The following is a 21239-nucleotide window of genomic DNA, read 5'->3' on the forward strand; positions in this document are numbered from 1 at the left end:
GCTTAAATACACCTGCCCAGATGGCTTATCTCACACCAGACAAAGACAACTGACTACCTATTTCAACCTGTTGGCAACAAAGGCCCAGTTATCTGCAAGAAATTCTGCAGTCTTTGGGCTTCATGGCATCCTGCATTCTACTAATTCCATATGTGAGACTGCATATGAAGAAACTTCAATGGTACTAAAAAAAGAAAAAAAAAAAAGTGGACTTTATTTAGTCTGGAAACAATAATTACCCTCATTCCCTGCCTGCAACAGGAGTTTCGATGGTGGGCGAAAGCTTGTCACCAGAACAAGGGGCAGCCATTCACTTTACCCCCAGCCAGGCAAACATTAACGGATGCATCAGATTATGCCTCTTGGGGGGGGGGTGCCCACATGGCAGGAAGGTGCATAAAAGGCACATGGTCCGCAAACCAAATGCATCTACATATCAATCAAAAAGAGATGCTAGCTGTTCAGAATGCCCTGATGGCCTTCAAGGACCTACTTCATCCGGGGCAACTACTAATAAAGACAGACAACACCATGGTTATGTGGTATATAAACAAGCAGGGAGGCACTAATTCCTACCTCCCTTTGCAGACTAGCCATGACTTTGTGGGACACTGCCTTGACTTACCAAATACATCTGCGGGCACAATTCCTGCCAGGAAAGATAAATACTCTAGCAGACAACTAAGCAGAAACCTCATGGATCCTTATGAGTGGAAATTGGATCCACAAGTCTTCAGCATAAGGAAATGGGGATGCCCAGAGATCTATTTGCCTCTCCTCACAACTACCAACTAAAAAGATTCTGCACAAGGACTTATCACAGACTAGCATGGAAAGTGGACGCCCTGTCTTTCAGCTTGAAAAAAACTTAGCAGTATATGCCTTTCCTCCACTGCCTCTCCTCCCCAAGGTACTCCTAAAGGTCAGACGAGAAGCCAAAAATGATACTGATTGCCCCAGACTGGCCCTGCCAGTGCTGGTATCCAATTCTAAGGAACTTGTCTCAATGCCCGGCTTGGACCTTGCCTCATATACCTAATCTACTATCCCAACAAGACCATCCGATCCTGCACGCCAGCTAAAGACCTTAAATCTGGCAGCATGGCAGATAATGTAGTCGTACAAAACGTGCATCTCACTAAAGCGGTGATGGATGTCATTTTGGAGGCTGGAAGGCCTAGTACCAGAAAATCCTACGCTGGAAAATGGAAGAGATTCTGTGCTTGGAACCAGGCACAAGGAATTGACACAGCTGTACCAAATATTCCTCAAGATTTTGCAATACTTAACTGAGATGCTGGACAAAGGCCTATCCTTTTCATCCATTAAAATTCATGCCTCTGCCATTTCGGCTCATTACAATACAGAGCCACCAATCTTTTTTCATCCTTTAAGGCAGTACCTCAGAGGAGCCAAAAACTTAAGGCCTCCAAGGAGATCACCAATACCTGCATGGGACCTCAATTATGTCTTGGAAAAAGTCACCCTGCCTCCTTTTGAGCCAGCTGCTACAGCTGATATAAAGTTTTTATCTTGGAAAACAGCTCTGCTCCTAGCAATAACCTCTGCAATAAGTCTGAGCTACAGGCACTCATGGCTGTGGAACCTTTTATTTTTTTCCAGACAGGGTTTCTGAGGACAAACCTGATATTTATGCCTAAGGTAGTGTCCAGTGTGGCCCTTAACCAAGCTATTCATCTGCCTACTTTTTTATCCAAACCCACAGAATAAGGGGGAGAGAATTCTGCATTCTTTGGACATACACAGGCAACTACACTTTACGCTTCTACTTGAACAGAACCAAAGCTTTCAGAAAGACAGAGCAACTACTAGTGGCATATGCTGCAGGATCACAAGGAAAGGCTATCTCAAAGCAGGCCATTTCTAAGTGGATAGGCCACTGCATTTGTTTCTTCTATTAACATGGCAAGCCAGTGCCTAAGGGCATTAGGCCACATTCAACCAGAGCAGCAGCCACTTCAGCAGCCTTCCTCAGGGGAGTACAAACCAAAGACATTTTAGAGGCTGCTACCTGGAGTTCAGTGCACACCTTTACTAAGCACGATCATTTACCACTCTACTCTAAATCCGGGGCAGGCTTTGCCACTGCAGTTCTGCAGGGCTTCATAGCCTCTCCTAATGCTAGATTTGCTCCAGCCTCCCAACCATAGCTTTGAGATTCAACCTAAGTGTAATGATCAACAGTGAAACACGAACATAGTACAGTTGTGTACACTTACCATAAATGTAGATGTTAGTGTATTCACTGTTGCAGTCCAGGTTACCCACCATCCTCCATTTCTTTGCTGGAACTTATCTGCACTTCTCTAATCTATGCAACCTATGTGGTGTATTTGCTTGTAGATGAAGGTATAATATATTTTGGTGCATGCATGTTTTATTGGCATATTTTTTAGCCTACCCTTTTGGGGGCACCTGACATCTGGGGCAAGAAAAACTGAAGAAAATGGCATCTGCTGCATCTTTTATACCCCTGGCGCACTGACGTCTGGGAAGAGGCGACAGCAACCAACGCCGGACTTGGACTTTGGAATTCAGGCTGACTTGAGGGTAGCCTGCCAGCAGGATATCCCAAGTGTAATGACTGCAACAGTGAATACACTCTAACATCTACATCTGTGTAAGTGTACACAACTGTACTTTCCTGACTCCCACAAATTCCTCTCAAAATCCTACTGCTGACCCTGAAACCATTTCTCAGGGTCCCAAGGGTGTTATGGCTTCTACTGCTAAAAATCCTACCCCTTCTGATAGAGGTTTCAGGGAGCTGGATAGATGGGGTAAGAAGGTTTACACGTCTGCAACCTTGGCGATCAGGGCTTTAAATGGTCCATTTCATATGCTTAAATATCAGCAGCATGCCATGTGTTTAAACAGAAAATGATGATTTCTGACTGTGGAAAATTGAGTTTCAGGATTTATTGCATTCAGCTGAACAAGTTGGAAAACGTACTTTGCAATGTGGTTTTGATTCCTTGGAGGCCTCTTGCAGGGCAGCTGTAACTGGATGTGATAAGAAGGCATGCTTGGCTCAAGGAGCAAAGTCTGCCTGACCATGTTAAAGCAAAGTTGTTGGATGCTCCTTTACAACAGGACAGTCTATATGGTAATAAGGCAGAAGTTTTGAAAAAGATGGAAGATGAAGCTAAATCTATGCAAACTAAAAGATTTCCTAAAGTGCAGCCACCCAGGTTCAGTAGGCACTGGCCTACTAAGAATTGGTCCTTTCCAGTACCTACCAGAGCCGCTCGGGTCAAACCCAGGCATTCCAAAGGCTCCAGGTTTCAGTCACAAGGAACTTGTAGGACAAAGCAGTGGGGTGCCTCCACCTCCAAATCTGGAAGTAACAAGGCACCTTCCTATAGTAAACTGTCTCAATGACTTTCCACTGCAATCACCAAGCACTTATCTTTTGGCCGCCCCTTTGGGGGGAAAACTGGCACTTAATGCACGAAACTGGCAACTGATTACCCAGGACAAGTGGGTTTTAAATAGTGTCCCAGGGATACAGATTCTATTTCCACACATTGCCAATCCCAAACGGATGGCCAGATCTGCCTCCAAATCAGTGGGCAGAGGCCCAGAAACAAGTTGTCCCTCATGAATATGGGGGCTGTTCAACTAGTACCAGAAAAGGGACAAGGTGTTCAAGAATTTTCCTGGTACCCAGAAAAGACAAATCATGGAGTCCAGTTCTGGACTTATCCATTTTAAATACATTTCTGGATATTCCAAAATTCAAGATGCTGACTCCAACAGTTTCTACCTATGCTAGGCAAGGATGCCTACCTATGCTAGGCAAGGATTCCTGGTTGGTAACTCTAGACTTAAGAGGCTTACTTGCATATCCCAATCGGGGAATCTTGCAGAAGATACCTGCGCTTCAAAGCAGGTTATTTGCATTACCAGTTTTCTGCACTGCCCTTGGGTGTATCTACTGCACCCAGGGTCTTCACAAAGTGCCTGGCACCAGTAATTGCATTTTGCAGACAAATATTCAAATTTATCCATACCTGGACGATTGCCTAATTCAGGCAAAAACAAGGACACTCCTCTAAAACATCTGGTGTTTGTAAAAAGACTCAACTTGTCTAGGTTACAACATAAACGAAAATAAATCACAACTGGTACCCTCTCAAATAATTACATTCCTGGGTGCAAGCTTGAATACAACTGCCCAGATGACTTACCTTACGCCAGAAAAACAAATTCAGTTGATGTCAAACAGGTGGCCACAAAACAGCTATCTGCAAGACGAATTCTGCAGGCCTTGGGGTTCATGGCCTCCTGTATCCTAATTCCATATGCAAGACTGCATGTGAGGAAACTTAAATGGTACCTCAAAAGCTAATGGAGTCAACATTCACAGCCTGGAAACCATGATTCCTATCATTCCTTGCCTGCAGCTAGAGTTCCTATGGTGGGAAGAGGCCTGCCACCAGAACAGGGGACTGTCATTCATTCCACCCCTTGCCACCCAAACCCTGACTACAGACTCATCAGATTATGCTTGGGGGGGGGGACTTGGGGGCATCTGGCAGGGAGATGCATTCAGGGCCATGGAGCCCAAATCAAATGCACCTACATATCAACCAGAAAAAATGCTAGCTGTACACAGTGCTCTGACAGCCTTCAAGGACCATCTCCATCCGGGACAACTACTGATGGACAATACACCACAGTCATGTGGTACATAAAGCAGGGGGGTACCCATTCCTACCCCCTTTGCAGACTAGCCATGGCATCGTGGAACACTGCCTTGACCTTAAATGCATCTACAAGCTCAATTCCTGCCAGGAAAGCAAAAGCAGACTAAGCAGAATCGTATGGACCCACATGAATGGAAACGATCCACAAATCTTCAGCATGTTGACACCCAAATGGGGGAGCCCAGACTCACCCCAAAACTATCAGTTGGACATTCTGTAGAAGAATTAATCACAAAAGCTTGGAAAGTAGATGCTCTGTCCTTCAGCTGGAAAAACCCATTAGCCTGTGCTTCTCCTCCTCTGCCTCTGCTCTCCAAAGTCTTCCTAAAAGTCAGACAGGAAAAACCAAAAATGATACTGATTGCTCCAGACTGGCCTCGGCAACACTGGTACCCACTCCTACGCAATATGTTACACCTTCCTCAGTGGTACCTGCCTCTGACACCTTACTGTCTCAACAGAACTGTCAAATTCTGCACACACTGCTCCAAACTCTGAATCTTGCAGCATGGCTAATTCATAGGTTCATAGGTTCATACTAAGCTATCTGCCCTAGGGCATTTATAAGCCTAGCCAGAATGTGTTTGGCTTTCGCCACCCATTTTAAATTTATTTTGCTATGCCCTTTTTCAAGGTTGGTATACTGTGCCTCTGTCTAACAGTGACACAGAAGTAATACCCGGGGTAAACCTATGATCTCCCATCCACTCATCAAGATTCCTCTTGAGAGTCTGAGGGACTCTGCCTAACCTGGACTGGGATTTTATTCCAGAGTGAAGGGAGCCTCTGGGTTATGAATCTGTCCCTCCAGCATGTCCTGTTTATTTCAGTGCTGAGGTTCAAGTCTCTCTAGCGCGTAGCTCGATGGGATTTGGATTTTCTGAGGTGCAGCATGTCCATTAATTCCGGGTTGGACATGGCTTTATACGTCAGACACAGATCGCCTTTGAACAGGCGGTATGCCACTGAGTAGAGCTGGAGTTTCTTTAACCGGGCAGCATATGGCATCTGTTTGAGCCCTTTGATCCTCTTGGTGAGGTACTTTTGGGGTCTTTCCAGTTGCTGCAGGTGTCTGGCAAGGTACATCCCAAAAGGGGCATTGTACTCAATTATGGGCCTGATGAGGGATGAGTAAAGAGGCACGATGACCTCCCCTGATCTAGATGTGAATCCCTTCATGATTAGGTGGGCTATATAAAATGTTTTTCTAACCACTTTGGCCACGTGGTTGTCAAATGAGAGATTGCTATCAACTTGTGTCCCCAGGTCCCTAATTACTACTGTACTTAATGGATTACCACCTATGTGGTAATTTGTGGGCACTTTGTTTTTGCCAAAGGGGATGACTATACACTTTTTGGCATTTAGCTTGAGGCCATGGCTCTGGCACCAGTTGTCTGTTTCTTTGAGGCCCTTTTGGAGGATGCTTGTGTCGGCTGGAGAGTCGATTATGGCGCCCAGTTTGCAGTCATCTGTGAACTTGGTCAGCCACAGTCCTTCCGTGTTGGCCTGTACCTCTGAGAAATGTATACCGAACAAGAGCGGTCGCAGGACTGAGCCTTGTGGGACACCACTTGTAACTGGTTTGGAGTCTGACATGGCTCCAGCAATTCTAACTATGTGGGTTCTGTCCTTGAGCCAGTTTGCAATCCATCTAGTGACATATAGGGGTTTATATTTAAGCTGGTGAGCTTATATATAATGCCAGAGTGGGGTATTGTATCTAAGGCTTTTGCAAGGTCCAGGTAGGCTGTGTGGACCACCTTCCCCTCGTTAATGGCCTTGGTGACTGTTTCAAAGAAATCAACCAGGTTTAAGGGGCAGGATCTGCCCTTAAAGCCGAACTGGGTAGGATCCAGTGTCTGTAGATGTTCATCGTGTTTCACTGTTGCAGTCATGACTGTAGGGTTCTCCCCTGCCGGCAGGCAGCCCTCTGTCGGCCAGAATCCCAAAGTCTGGGTCTGGCGTTGGCTGTTCAACCATGCTCCCTTGACGTCAGAGCGCCAGGAGTACAAAGCTGACAGCCGACGCCATCTTCTCCAGTCTGTCTTGCCGTGCGGTGATAGCAGTTTGAAAGTGCCGATCGGCTGACTCCTGACTTTTCTTCTGATAAACTTCAGTCCGAAGATTTTCTTCTCCACTCATAGCCAAGTACCCCGTTGGGGAAACTTTTTTTTCTTGCTCCACTCAGATGTCAGAAAAGGTTAATAATTGTATTTCATGTGGGAATCAAATACCTCATAAGGATTTTCATTCTTACTGTATTCCTTGCTTAGGCCCTGACCACGACGTAGCTAGTTGTCTGTTTTGTGCTCGATTCAATCAACGTACAATTAAGCGAAGGTACGATTTTGCTTTTCATTACTTCGGTAGGTGCTTTAACTACAAAATGTCATCTGATACGGTTCCGACTACCGGAGTTCACAAACGTTGCAAGGATAAAGACAGGCCTCCGAGGTCCAAATCTGATAGCGCACAAGCGGAGCCGGCTTCAGGTTCGGACGTCAGTGAAGTGCTTTTGCAGCCCCTGTCGTCGGCCATTTCAGAACCAATGGCCGAAACGGACTCTCATGAGCCAACCAGGCCTTTAAATATTTCTATTGCAGGACCTTCGGACAATGCTCCTTCGGATGGGTCCGGAGCCGCTGTGCAGGTACCGGCTTCCGAAGGGGTTTTCAGGCCTACTCAGCTTCTAATAAAGGCAAAGCCAAAGACAAAGGTAAAGACTCCTAAATCAAATACTGCTACACAGGCCTCTTCTGAACCGGCTCCCAAGTCACAAACAGTTACTCAAGATGGCGGAGAATTTACTTACTATGATTAGGGGTTCGCATCCCCCTCCAGATAAAAGGCCAAGACAGGATGTTTATTATGATTCCTCTGTTCAGGCTTCTGTTTCCTCAGTTTCTTCTTCTGACCAGGAATATTCTTTCCCTCCTTATGAGGATTCTGATGCTGAGGAATCCATTCTTTCAGCTTCTCCCCCTGAGGATTTCTCTTTTGGGGAAACTTTGCATGAAATGAGGGAACATTTCCACTGGGAAGGACAGGAGTATTCGCAGTCTAAGAAAAGACTGAGGGATTTTCTTCTTCCCCAACATAGACCCCTGGCTATTCCTCCTGTTTTCGATATTGTGGATGATGCCTTTTCGGAGGCTAACTTAACTCCTGCTCCTGTTAAGCCTGATCGATACAGGGTTCCTGATTCCCACCAGTTTTTATACAAGAACCCTTCTGCTGACCCTGAAACCATTTCTCAGGGTCCTAAGGGAGTTAAGGCCGCTTCTGCCAAAAATCCCATTCCTACTGAAAAGGTTTCTCGATCCTTAGAAAGATGTGGCAAAAAGGTGTACACTTCTGCTACTTTGTCCATTAGGGCTTTAAACTGTCAGTTTCATATGCTGAAATACCAGCAATTTCTCTTGTCTGTTTTAAAACAAAAGCTTACTTCCATTTCTGCCTGTGCAGATAAGGAATTACATGACTTATTGCATGCCACTGAACAAGTTGGGAAGCATGGTTTACACTGTGGATTTGATGCCTTGGAGGCTTCTTGTAGGGCTGCGACCTCCGGCACAGTCATTAGAAGGCATGCATGGCTAAAGGAACAAAATTTGCCTGAACAAGTAAAGGCTAAATTATTGGATGCTCCTGTTCAGCATAATGTTTTGTTTGGATCAAAAGCTAAAGAGGTGATTAAAAAGATGGAGGATAAGGGGAAATCCTTGCAAACAGTTAAGATTTCTTACAAGTAGAGCCACCTAGATTTAGCAGGAATTGGCCTTCAAAAAATTGGTTCTTTCCCACTTCAGACAGGCCTCAGAGGGGTAGATATAGATGCTCCAGAGGAAGGCCTCAAACACAAGCTTCTTGTAGACTAAGACAGTGGACTGCTTCCACCCCTAGGGGAGGAGAGGACAGGTCACAAACTCAAAGGAAACAAACTCAATGACTCCCTCTGTTGGGCTACAGGAACTTCTTGCCTGGAAGCCCCTCTTGGAGGAAAACTCTTTATCAAAATTGGACTCAAATAACCCAAGACAAGTGGGTTTTGAATGTGGTTTTAAGAGGTTACAAATTCCATTTTCATACCTTGCCAAGGCCAAGTGGATGGCCAGACCTTCCAAAATATCAATGGACGGAGGCCTTAAACCAGGTGGAAGCTCTTTTATCTATGAATGCCATAGAACTGGTTCCACTTTCAGAGATGGGAAAAGGTTTTTACTCTAGGCTCTTTCTAGTCCCAAGGAAGCAAAACTCATGGAGACCCATTCTGGATCTATCTGTCTTGAACACCTTTCTAGAGATTCCAAAATTCAAGATGCTTACTCTACAGCAGCTACTTCCAATGCTGTCCAAAGATGCATGGATGGTAACTTTGGATTTAAAGGAGGCATATTTACACATTCCCATCAGGCAGGATCGCAGAAAATACCTCTGGTTCAAGACCGGATCGAGGCACTTTCAATTCTCTGCGCTGCCCTTTGGATTGTCTACTGCGCCCAGGGTCTTCACCAAATGCCTGGCTCCAGTAGTAGCTTACTGCAGACTCAAGGGAATTCAAATTTACCCTTATCTGGATGATTGTCTAATTCAGGCAGACAGCAAGGATGTCTTACTCCAGCATCTAGAATTTGTACAGAACCTCCCTGTTCCTGGGATTCTCTGTAAACATAGTCAGATTTGACACCATCACAACGGATAACTTTTCTGGGTGCTCTTTTAAACACCACAACCCAGATGGCATTTCTGACATCCGAAAAACAATTACAGCTGGCTTCAACTTTCAAAACATTGGCAACTTTAACTCGACTATCTGCAAGGAAATTCCTGCAGGCTTTGGGTTACATGACCTCCTGCATCCTTCTCGTACCATATGCAAGACTACACATGAGGAAAATACAGTGGTACCTAAAAGGTGTATGGTCTCAGCATTGCCACAGTTTAGACATACTGATTCTCCGTCCTTCCTTGCCTTCAAAAGGAATTTCTTTGGTGGTCCAGGGCATGTGCTCTAAACAAAGGGAAACCCTTCCGTCTGCCTCCTGCCACTCAGATTTTAACCACGGACGCCTCGGATTATGCTCGGGGAGCCCATTTTCAGGGCAACTGTCTGCAGGGCCTTTGGAAAAAGGATCAGAAGCACCTGCATATCAATTTAAAGGAAATGTTAGCTGTTCGGAAAGCTCTATTTGCCTTCAGGGATCTTTTACGGCCAGGACAACTAATACGGACAGACAACACCACAGTTATGTGGTACATAAACAAGCAAGGGGGATCTCATTCCTACCCCCTTTGCAGACTAGCCATGGATCTATGGAACACAGCTCTAGCTTGCAATCTGGATCTTCAGGCTTTGTTTCTACCAGGGAAACAACTTCCTGGCAGACAGTCTGAGCAGAAACCTTTCGGATCCACATGAATGGATGCTGGACACCAAAATATTCAGGATAACAGCAGTTTGGGGATGTCCTCACATAGACCTCTTTGCATCCCATCTCAATCATAAATTACAGAATTTTTGCACCAGGACTTTCCACAGAGAAGCTTGGAAAGTGGATGCCCTGTCATTCAGTTGGAGGAACCTCTCTGGATATGCCTTTCCGCCTCTTCCTCGGGTCTTATTGAAGATAAAACAGGACAAGCCCAAGATGATAATCTTGCTGGCTCCAAATTGGCCTCGGCAGTTTTGGTATCCAACTCTAAAAAACCTATGCCTGGAGCCCCCTTGGGTTTTACCTCAGTCTCCGAACCTTCTGTCCCAACATCAGGGTCAGGTTCTACACTGTCAGAACTCTCTGCCTGGTGGCCTGGTTAATCCAGGGCCTTTTGATTTCTTCTTTCCTACCCAAGCAGGTTATGGATGTCCTTTTAGAAGCCAGACGTCCTAGCACTAGAAAATCTTATGCAGGAAAATGGAAAAGATTTTGTTCCTGGATGCAGGCTCAGGATTCTGATCCTCTTCTTCCTAACATTCCTTTAATTTTACTTGACAGATCTTACATAAGGGTCTCTTTCTCTTCCATTAAGATACATGCCTCTGCTATTTCTGCTCATTATAATACAGACCCTCCCATCTTTTCCCACCAGCTCATGAGACAGTTTCTCAGAGGAGCCAAGAACTTAAGACCTCCTAGATCTCCTCCCATTCCGGCTTGGATCTCAACTATGTTTTGGAAAAACTAACCTTGCCTCCTTTTGAGCCTGCTGCCACTTCTGACATCAAGTTTTTATCTTGGAAGACAGCTATCTTGTTAGCCCTAATCCCTGCCAGGAGAGTTTCAGTTACAAGCTCTTATGGCTGTGGAACCTTATATTATTTTTCATCAAGACAAGGGTATCTTTAAGGACTAATTCTACCTTCATGCCTAAGGTGGTTTCCAAAGTGGCTTTAAATCAACCTATCCACTTGCCAACCTTTTTCCCCACTCCAAAATAAAGGGGAAAGGATCTTACATTCCTTGGATGTACACAGACAACTATGTTTTTACCTGGACAGAACCAAGGACATCAAAATCAGAACAATTGTTTGTTTCTTATGCTTCAAGTTCCCAAGGTAAAGCCATTTCAAAACAGACCATTTCTAAATGGATTGTTCATGGAATCAGATTTTGTTCACACCATGGAAAGCAAATCCCAGGGAGTATACGGACTCATTCCACCAGAGCGGCTGCCACTTCTGCGGCCTTCGTCAGGGGAGTTCCTACCTACCAAAGACATTTTGGAAGCTGCAACTTGGAGTTCAGTGCATACTTTCTCTAAGCACTACAATCTACCTCTCTACTCTAAGTCTAGGGCAGGCTTTGCCTCTGCAGTCTTGCAGGGCCTTCTAGCCACCCCTTCTTCTTTATGACCACCTCCCTTTCTTTCAGCTTTGGGATTCTACCCTACAGTCATGACTGCAACAGTGAAACGCGATTAACATAGTACAGTTGTGTACACCTACCATAAATGTAGATGTTTGAGTGTCTTCACTGTTGCAGTCTGGGTTTCCCTCCCTCCTGTCCCCTCTTATGTTTACTTTTGTGTAGTTCCTTTTTTCACCATTCTTCTGAGGTGTATTTGCAAAGGTTATGGGACCTTTTTCATTTTGGGATTCCTGACATCTGGGGCAAGAAAAACTGGAGAAGGTGTCTGCTGTCAGCTTTGTACTCCTGGCGCTCTGACGTCAGGGAGCATGGTTGAACAGCTGACGCCAGACCCAGACTTTGGGATTCTGGCCGACCGAGGGCTGCCTGCTGGCAGGGGAGAACCCTACACTCATGACTGCAACAGTGAAGACACTCTAACATCTACATTTATGGTAGGTGTACACAACTGTACTGTCCCCAGTATCTTTGAGGTCCATGATGATCCTTTCCATAGCTTTGCAGACCAAGCTAGTCCGGCTTATGGGGCGATAGTTTCCAGGATCCGTTGAGGCACCACCTTTACGGAGAGGGACCACTGTTGCTGTACACCACTGTTTGGGCACATATCTGGTAGTAAGGCTGAGATTGAACAGTAGTTTTATGTTTGGGTTTAGCTCTTCTTGGAGTTCATGTAGGACGCAGCCCAGGACACAGTCTGGTCCCATTGATGCTGTGTTTTTTGCTTTGGAGAAGGGCGTCTCTTACCTGAGCATCTGAGATGTCAGGGGGGCAGCACTCTGCTGGGATAGATATTTGCCCTTTTGGTGGGGGGGGGGGGGAGTTTGCGCTGAACCAGTCAGCTAGGATGTTGGCAATGTCTGTGGGTTCGGTGTATTTTTTGTCAATTTGGACTAATTCTGAGCATATCTGGGTATTACCACCCAGGTTCCTAACAACTAAAGAAAGCTTTGTGATTATCCTTAGTGTCCTGTGCAATTTTTCTCTCGAAGCTGGCCTTAGACAATTTTGAGTGCCCGTAGTTTTTTGCTAATACTGATCAGTGATGCCTTCCCTTTTTGGGATTTTGCTCTATCATTTAGTAGCTTCCTCCTTCTATTGTATAGTTTGTTTATGGCTGGGGTCCACCAGACAGGATGTCTGCCTTTGGAGGATTGGGTCTTGGTTTTATTTGGGATCGCATGATCCATGCATTCCTGAAGGTGTTCATAGAATGCGTTTATAAAGGATTCTGCAGTCTGGGCCATATTTTCCACAGGCCCGGGGGCTTTGAAGGATTCCACCTCTGTTTTGAGGAGTGTGAAATTTGCTTTAGAGAAGTTTTTCACTGTGGTTTTCTGGGCAGGGGGTGGGGTCGGGATGTGAATATCCAGTGAGATTAGTTTATGGTCTGATCTTACCAGTGAGGGATACACTTCTGGTCTGGAGCATATAGTCCCCATGTTGGTGATCAGGTCCAGTATGTTTTCCCCTCTTGTGGGAGTGGTAACAAGTTGTTCCATAGCATTTGAATTTATAAATTCTAGGAACCTTTGGACTAGAGTGTTGGAGCTAGAGTAATGCTCCCAGTCTGTTTGGGTAGTTGAAGTCACCCAATATAATGGTGTTTGGAGAGACCTTCATATTTTTCAGTGTTCTCGGGAAGGCCGAGTGGGGTTCCTGGGTTTGGGAGGGTGGTCTGTAGCAGGCTATAAACTGGAAGGCAGTTTTACCCACTGTTAGTTGCACATGGATAGTCTCTGATGCTTTGTGCTTTGCCACCAACCTGGAGGTGTGGGTATCTTTGAATATCGATACTCCCCCTCCTTTTGTGGTTCGGTCCAAGTTTTGGGGCCGAAAAGCATGGTATGAGGTATAACCTGGTAGTGCTGGGGTGCTCTCGGGAGCCCTGAACCAGGTTTCTGTTACTGCACAGACATCTGTGTTCTCCATGCTAAGGAGAGTTTTGAGTGTGTGCATCTTGAGGTTTAGACTTCTGGCGTTGTAGCTTTACTCTTAGTTTCTTATCCCTTGTGATACCTATGGAGGTGGGTTTGTCTTTTGAGCCTTGCCTAAAAAAGGCATTATGGGGGTAGCAAGAGCCTTTGCCAATATCCGAAAGCCCAGGGGTGACAGGTGCAAGCCGTCCCTAGTGAAGCATCGTGGCTTGTCGAGCATATCATCCCAAGCTGACAGGCATTGGATCCCCTTTGAATGACACCAGTACTTAAGCCAGTTGTTGAAATTGATCATCTTGTCTTCATATTGTGGCATCATTCTTGGTGAGGGGAAGATGCTACTCAAGGTCAGGGTCATACTGGCCTGGGCTACATGCTCAGAGAGCTCCTCTGTCTCCATGTAGTCCAGGGAGGTACGTCTCAGGTCATTCACACCAGCATGGACAATGACTGAGTCGTATTTGTACTTGCCTTGGAGTGACCTGAGTGCTTGTGTTATGTGGCAGATCCTAGCGCCCGACAGGCTGCTCACCGTGACCCTCTCCTTGTTCAGCCTGGTGAGCGGGACGTCAGTGTGCCTGACAATAGTCACAAGTTTATCAGGTGTGTTTAGTCTTAAGGGCTGTGACTGTTCGGCACACTGGCTTTGTGAGGTGTTGCACGTGTTTTGTTTTGGGGTAGTGGTTGCTTCGGTGTCTACTTTGGAGGTCTCTGCTGCTTAGGCAGATCTTTATTTAGAGCCTCCGAGTATGTTTTTGTGTGATTGTGTTTGGTTTGCTGTCGTGGTAGGTCTATGCGAGACTGGGATTGTAGTGAGTGTGGTTTCCTTCTGACTGGTTATGCCAGTACTGAGTTGAGAGAGCTTAGCCTCCAGTTTGGCTATATGGTTGCATCTCTCATGTGTTGGAACTTGTTGGGAGGAGGAGAGGGTTGTCTATGTACATGAGGCAGTTGTAACATTGCCTCAAGATTCCCAGATTCACCAGCTGGACCGGAGAGGAGATTGACAACTGACTTTTGGACATGCTAGAATAATATTGGGAATTCCTTTATAATTGAAAACAAGGGCCAGTGGGGAGTAAGGGTGTAGTGCTTTTAATTTTTAGTGCAGACTTGTATAATTGCTTTAGTGAGCAAGTGCCAGGTAACTTAAGTGCAATGTGTTTACAGGTAACTTAAATGCAAAAACAACAAACAGCAACTTTCAAGTGAAACAAGGAAATAAGTACAGTAAGCAATGCAGATATCACTAGTGATGCACAGAAGTGTTGAGAAGCCGCATATTAGGTGGAATTAGCGTTCCAGGGAAATAACAAGCAAACAAGCATATAAAGAAAGCTAGATTCAGCAGGCCTGGATCTAGTCTGTGCTACAGCAAACAAGGTGTACCAATTTCAGTAAGATACAGTTCAAATATTCAGGCACTATAAACCTTTAACCAGAAATTCCCAGCTCAGAAGGGCAGAGTCCAGCCTCTTCTCCCACAAGAGTGCAGACCATGAACCTTCTTAATGTAAAATAACTGGCTTGAAGCCCAAGTGCTTAAACCAGAACTAATACACTTTAAGAATAAAAGACTGGGCTCTCAATCAGCAGTTCCCAACTTAGAAGGATGAAAGCTACCTGTCCTGCCACCACAGTGCATGCCACAAACCTTCCTAATGTAAAACTGGTCTGAAGCCCAAGAATGATAGCTACACTTTCATCAAGTTACTACCAAGCAGTAATAAATACAATTGAATACTTTAGAGAATGCCTGGATTAGTGCTCAAGTTACACAAACAAAGCTAGATCCAGCAGGCCCGAATCCAGTCTATGCCACGGCAAACAAGGTGCACCAACTTCAGTAAGAAGCAGTTCAGATATGTATGCACTATAAGCCTTTAACCAGAAATTTCCAGCTCAGAAGGGCAGAGTCTGGCCTCTCCTCCCACAAGAGTGCAGACCATGAACCCTTTTAATGTAAAATAACTGGCTTGAAAGCCCAAGTGCTTAAACCAGAATTAATACACTTTTAGAATAACGGACACTGAGCCCTCAATCGGCAGTTCCCAACCTAGAAGGATGTAAGCTACCTGATGTTCATTGTGCATACAGCTGCAGTCATAATAGATGGGTTTTCCTGCTATCTGGCGGGTCCTCAGTCGGCCGAATTCCAAAGTCTAGGTCCGGCATCGGATGTCGTCGCTTCTTCCCTGACGTCAGTGCGACAGGGGTATAAAAGACCCAGCAGATGCCATTTTCTCCAGTCTTTCTTGCCGCGCGGTGCCCAAAGCAGAAGCAGTTCGCATGTGCCGATCTGCCAGGTCCTGAGATTACGAATATTTTTCAACCGAAGTCTTCTTGAAAGCTAAGTACCCCGTTGGGAAAACTTTTCTTTCCTCAGACCGATGTCAGACAAAGTTAATAATTGTATTTCATGTGGGAAGCAAATACCGCATAAGGATTTTCATTCCCTCTGCATTCCTTGCTTAGGCCCAGACCATGTCGTCTCGGCCTGTCATTTTTGTGCTACATTCAACAGACGCACTATTAAGCGTCTGGCGGAGTTCGCCCAACACTATTTTGGCAAAAAGTTTAATTACATTATGTCGTCTGATACTCTGACTCCAGTTTTGAGTAAAAGACGCAAAGATAAGGACCAACATACGAGGTCCGCGACTTCTACCGACACCACGCCAAAGCTGACTACAGGTGGTCCGGTTCTCAGCGAGGTGCCTACGCAGCCCCTGAATACCGATGACACTTCATTGCTGGTGTCTTCCGTGCCCGAGGTCACAGGCTTTTCGGCCCACACCCCGACTACAGATACCGAAGCCACTCTTGCCGGTGAAACTCAGTTTACAGGCCTGCCACCTCTCAATGTGTCTTCAGGCCTTCCTCTTCTTTTTCCATCAAGGCTTTCACTAAGTCTAAAGCAGCCATGCATACTAAAAGACGAGCTACACAGGGCCCTTCTCAAGGCCCCATGCCTAAAAAGCAGATGCTCAAAATGGCTGAGGATTTAATTCTTATCAGGGGTTCTCAACCCCCCCCGGACAAAAGGCCCAGAGTGGAGGAAGAATCCCCCTTCCTCGGACCAGGTCTCCATTATTTCAGAGCATTCTGAAGACCAGGAACATTCATACTCCCCTTTTGAAGATTCTGACGCAGAGGAGTCCATTCCCTGTCTCCCCCCTTGAAGATTACTCTTTTGGGGAAACCTTACATACCTTGAGGGAACACTTCCACTGGGAAGGCCAAGAGTACTCAGACTCCAGGAAAAGGCTTAGGGTTTTCCTCTTGCTCCCTCAGCACAGGCCTCTGGCTATACCTCCTGTCTTAGAGATACTAGATGATGTTTATTCGGAGGCCTGCCTTAACCCAGATTCTTTACCTCCAGCTCCAGTCAAGCCTGACCAGTATTACCGGGTTCCTGATTCACACCAATTCCTATACAAAACCCATGCGGCTGACCCAGAAACTATTTCACAGGGTCCCAAGGGAATTGAGGCCTCCACTGCTAAAAATCCGTTACCTTCAGAGAGATTCCAGAGCTTTAGAAAGGTGGGGGGAAAAAGGTATACACCTCTGCCACCTTAACCATGAGGGCATTAAACTTTCAGTTCCATATGTTAAAGTACCAACAGTTTCTGTTATCACAGTTGAAAAGCAAAATGTCCCATCCTGAACAACCAGACTTGAAGGAGTTGCAGGATTTGTTGCATAGTGCAGAACAAGTAGGTAAACGCACCTTGCAATGTGGTTTTGATGCTTTAGAGGCCTCATGTAGAGCTGCTATTACAGGATATGTCATACGTAGACATGCTTGGCTCAGAGCAAACCTTACCAGATCATGTCAAAGCTAAATTACTAGATGCACCTCCGCAAAAAGATGTATTGTTTGGTGTTAAAGCTGCGGAGGTATTAAAGAAAATGGAGGAAAAGGCAAAATCAATGCAAACAGTGAAAGATTTCCTACAGGTACAACCTCCACGTTTCAGTAGAAATTGGCCTTCAAAAAATTGGTCCTTTCCAGCCATGGACAGACCCCAAAGAGGTAGATACAGGCGCACAAGGGGTGTAGAGGGCAATCTTGATCGTTTGAGTAGGTGCTTGCCATTGTCTGCCTCTAAAGAGGTGGTGAGGATAGTTCACAGCCATTCAGAAAGCAGAACCAATGACTTTCCCCTTTGCATGCCAAGCAAGGCTCAAATGGCAGCACCTTTAGGCGGAAAACTGGCATTATTTTCAAAAAATTGGCATATTGTCACCAAAGACAAATGGATCCTGGACATTATAGACAGAGGCTACAGATTCCACTTTCACACCCTTCCAAAAATGAGGCATGCCAAACCTGCCACACAATCAAAGGGCAGAGGCACAAAAACAAATTTCAGATCTCATGGACATGAAAACTATTCGAGAGGTACCTGCACAAGAACAGGGTCAAGGTTTTTATTCTAGACTATTCCTGGTACCAAGGAAAGACAAAGATTGGAGACCTATTTTGGACCTATCCATCCTAAACACATTTTTACTCTTGCCAAAATTCAAGATGCTCACATTACAGCAGCTTCTTCCCATGCTGGGCAAGGAGTCTTGGCTGGTAACATTGGACCTCAAGGAGGCATACCTGCATGTCCCAATCAGACAAGATTGCAGAAGATACCTCAGATTTCTTGCAGGTTCAACACATTATCAATTCTCTGCATTGCCCTTTGGCTTATCTACTGCACCCAGAGTGTTCACGAAATGCCTGGCATCAGTAATTGCCTACTGCAGACTTCAAGGGATACAAATATACCCATATTTGGACGACTGCCTGATCCAAGCGGACGGCAAGCACATACTTCTGAAACATCTGGCGTTTGTAATAATGTTGTTGAATTCTCTGGGATACACAGTCAACAAAAAGAAATCAAGGCTAATACCCTCTCAAACAATTTTCCTGGGTGCCGGCTTGGATACCAACACCCAGCCGGCCTACGTCACGCCAGAGAAACAAGGGCAACTAACGCAATACTTCAGAAAACTGGCAAGTTTCACCAGGCTGACTGCAAGGAAAATCCTGCAGGCTCTGGGATTCATGGCATCTTGCATCCTACTAATCCCATGTGCAAAGCTGCATATGAGGAAACTTCAGTGGTACCTAAAGCCTATGGTCTCAACACAGCCACAGTTTGGAAACAATAATACCACTGATTCCATGTCTTCAAAAGGAATTTCTGTGGTGGGCTCAAGCATGCCAAAGAAACGCAGGTCTCCCATTCTGCAAGCCTCAAGCAAATCAAGTTATCACAACAGACGCCTCGAACTATGCCTGGGGGGGGCGCACATGACAGATCGGTGCATTCAGGGCATATGGTCCCAAAAAGAAAGGCACCTACACATCAATCAAAAGGAAATGCTAGCAGTAATAAATGCTATTATAACTTTCAAAGACCTACTGCATCCAGGCCAGCTATTGATAAGAACAGACATCACCACAGTAATGTGGTACATAAACGGGGAGGAACCCATTCATACCCCCTATGCAGGATAGCCATGTCTCTTTGGAACATGGCTCTGGAATTACAAATCGAACTTCAAGCACAGTACCTTCCAGGCAAGGAAAACACACTGGCAGACAACCTAAGCAGAAATATGACACCCACACGACTGTAAGTTGCATCCTCAAGTTTTTACAAAGATAATTCAAGCATGGGGAAGGCCAGACATAGATCTCTTTGCCTCCCACAGAAATCACCAATTGGCAAAATTCTGCTCAAGGACCTTTCATCCACAGGCCTGGAATGTGGACGCACTCTTTCAGTTGGACAACAATGAGTTTATGCCTTTCCACCTCTTCCTCTGCTGCCCAAAGTTCTATTAAAAACCAGAGCAGACAGACCACAGATTATTCTCATTGCTCCAGACTGGCCAAGACAACACTGGTACCCACTCCTGAGGAGCCTGATTCATTCCCCACCATGGATCTTGCCTCTAATGCCTCTTCTACTGACTCAGCACATCTTCAAAACTCTTCACAGTCAGCTGAAAACACTCAATCTAGCCGCATGGAAGATTCCTTAAAATCACAACAGACCCTACTCTCCAAGGAGGTGCAGGACGTCATCTTGGAGGCCAGAAGACCTTCTACTAGAAAAGCCTACTCCGCAAAATGTAAACTGTTTTGTGCCTGGAATGAAAAAAAGGGCCAGAATCCTGGAATACTGAATTTACCTCAAATATTACAGTACCTAGCTGAGTTGCTAAGCAGTGGAGTTTCATTCTCCTCCATCAAAATCCATGCCTCATCCATTTCTGCAGAATACAACACTGATCCTCCTTTATTCTTTCACCCCCCTCTTAAGACAATTCCTCAGAGGGGCTAAGAGTATAAAACCCCCAAGGAAACAACCAGTACCTGCTTGGGACCTCAATTTCATTCTAGAAAAACTGACCTTGCCTCCTTTTGAGCCAGCTGCTTCAACAGAACTGCAATATTTGTCCTGGAAAACAGCCTTCCTGCTGGCTATCACCTCAGCTCGTATGGTTTCATGACTACAAGCCCTCATGGCTGGTGCAGCCTTTCATCATTTTCCATCAGGACAGAGTTTCCTTACAAACCAATCCTTCCTTTATGCCAAAGGTAGTATCCAGGGTAGCCTTGAATCAGGCTATCCACTTACCTACCTTTTACCCTAATCCTCAAAACAAAGGGGAGAGACTACTACATTCCTTGGACATTCACAGGCAGCTACGGTATTATTTGGACAGAACAAAGCCTTTCAGAAAATCAGAGCAACTCTGTCCCATGCTACAGGAGCTCAAGGGAAGCCTATTTCCAAACAGACAATCTCAAAATGGATAGCCCAATGCATACGCTTTTGTTACTCTTTTCATGGTAAAACTGTACCTGCAGGCATCGGATCTCACTCCACAAGGGCCACAGCTACCTCTTCACATTTCCTCAGGGGGGTTCCTACCAAAGATATTTTGGAAGGTGTTACTTGGAGTTCTGTACATACTTTCTCCAAGCACTATCACCTACCATTATACTCCGAATCTAGAGCAGGCTTTGCCACTGCAGTCTTGCAGGGCATCCTAGCTCCTCCTAGTTCCAATTAGTGCCTACCACCCCTTTTTTTAGCTTTGGGATTCTACCCATCTGTTATGACTGCAGCTGTATGCACGATGAACATAGTACAGTTTTGTACCTACCATAAATGTAGATGTTAGAGTGCTAATACAGCTGCAGTCCAGGTTTCCCTCCCTCTTTCCCCTCTTGGGACAGGCCTAATGGCTAACACCTCCTCATACAACCTGATTGGGGTATTCTTTTATGGTGTATTTGCTTCCAACTACTGTTTTTTGATTATATTGCATTTCATTATTACATAAATTTATGTATTGCCTTCCTTCTGGGGGCACCTGACATCTGGGACAAGAAACTGAAGAAAATGGCGTTGGCTGGTTTTTTTATACCCCTGTCGCACTGACGTCATGGAAGAAGCGACGACATCCGACGCCGGACCTAGACTTTGGAATTCGGCCGACCGAGGGACCCGCCTGACTGCATGAAAACTCATCTGTTATGACTGCAGCTGTATTAGCACTTGAACATCTACATTTATGGTAGGTACAAAACTGTACTTTCTGCCACTACAGTGCAGACCATAAACCCTCTCAGTGCAAAACTGGTCCGAAGCCCAAGTGTTTAAACCAAAAGGCTTAGAATG

The 21239-nt window shown here is 45.5% G+C and overlaps 1 protein-coding gene across 3 annotated transcripts in view; it reads left to right on the forward strand.

Annotated features, from left to right (window-relative positions):
• The window catches only part of LOC122806287 (probable E3 ubiquitin-protein ligase makorin-2), a 981697-nt gene that overhangs the window by 427608 nt on the left and 532850 nt on the right, over positions 1-21239 (forward strand). The gene's annotated exons all lie outside the window — the stretch shown is intronic.

Source organism: Protopterus annectens, chromosome 7.part0 (assembly GCF_019279795.1).
Source record: "Protopterus annectens isolate FY-2018-M chromosome 7.part0, PAN1.0, whole genome shotgun sequence".
NCBI classification, from domain to species: Eukaryota; Metazoa; Chordata; order Ceratodontiformes; family Protopteridae; genus Protopterus; species Protopterus annectens.